This window comes from Chrysemys picta, chromosome 16 (genome assembly GCF_011386835.1).
Source record: "Chrysemys picta bellii isolate R12L10 chromosome 16, ASM1138683v2, whole genome shotgun sequence".
Taxonomy (NCBI): Eukaryota; Metazoa; Chordata; order Testudines; family Emydidae; genus Chrysemys; species Chrysemys picta.
Genome location: NC_088806.1, coordinates 12,123,566 through 12,124,354, shown reverse-complemented (window position 1 = coordinate 12,124,354; position 789 = coordinate 12,123,566). Strand labels below are relative to the sequence as shown.

General features: G+C 44.9%; 1 non-coding gene across 1 annotated transcript; it reads right to left on the bottom strand.

The window, feature by feature from the left end:
- Window positions 1-296: 296 nt before the first annotated feature.
- On the bottom strand, window positions 297-368 carry TRNAC-GCA (transfer RNA cysteine (anticodon GCA)). The gene has a single exon. It is a non-coding gene; the product is annotated as a tRNA-Cys (tRNA).
- Between the last annotated feature and the right edge of the window lie 421 nt (window positions 369-789).

Here is a 789-nt window from a genome sequence, read left to right as displayed (position 1 = left end):
TCCTGAACCCCAACTGGATGTGGCTCTTCTTCTTCTGCACAGCACAGCCCCTGGAGAACAGGGATCTGCAAATGTGCATCATATTATGCCTTTGTTTAATTGATGAAAAAATAATCTAGACACTTAGGGGACTGGAAGTGATTTCAGCTGATGGACAGATTTGCAAGGTTTTTATACATTTACAGAGAAAACCATTGAGTGTTTAAATTCATTTCAAGCATCGCCGTGCAGTGGAACTCATGAGCATAATGGAGATGGATATGAAAATATATTTCCATTAAAAAAGGGAACTACCAAGGGAGCATCTGGATTTGAACCAGAGACCTCTTGATCTGCAGTCAAATGCTCTACCACTGAGCTATACTCCCTCTGACAATGTAGTTTTGGACCTAGTCATCTTGAGGATTATGAAGGACACACCCTAGTTCAAAGAGTTCATGTTACATTCCCAGACATGGGTGGTTTTGAAAATGGGGTTTCATTGAATTTTATCTGTGCACATAAACACCACAGCTTGCACAATCCCCGCACCTGCTCAGTCTCACCAGAGCAGAACAACTATTGAGGGACCGCACCCCGCTACCCAGCTGTGTGCCCTTTAACCTCTTCACCATTACTCCAATTCCTTAAAGGCACAGGGCACATGTAACTTGAACCCACAATAATGACTTAATTCCCAAAGAACTCCATTCTGACCAGAAGCAGAGAGCTCCCAGGAGTATCAGCCACATCCCTGTGCCCTGTAGCAGAGATGGGCTGTGGCAGTGGGTAGGGCCCATAGTGCACAGG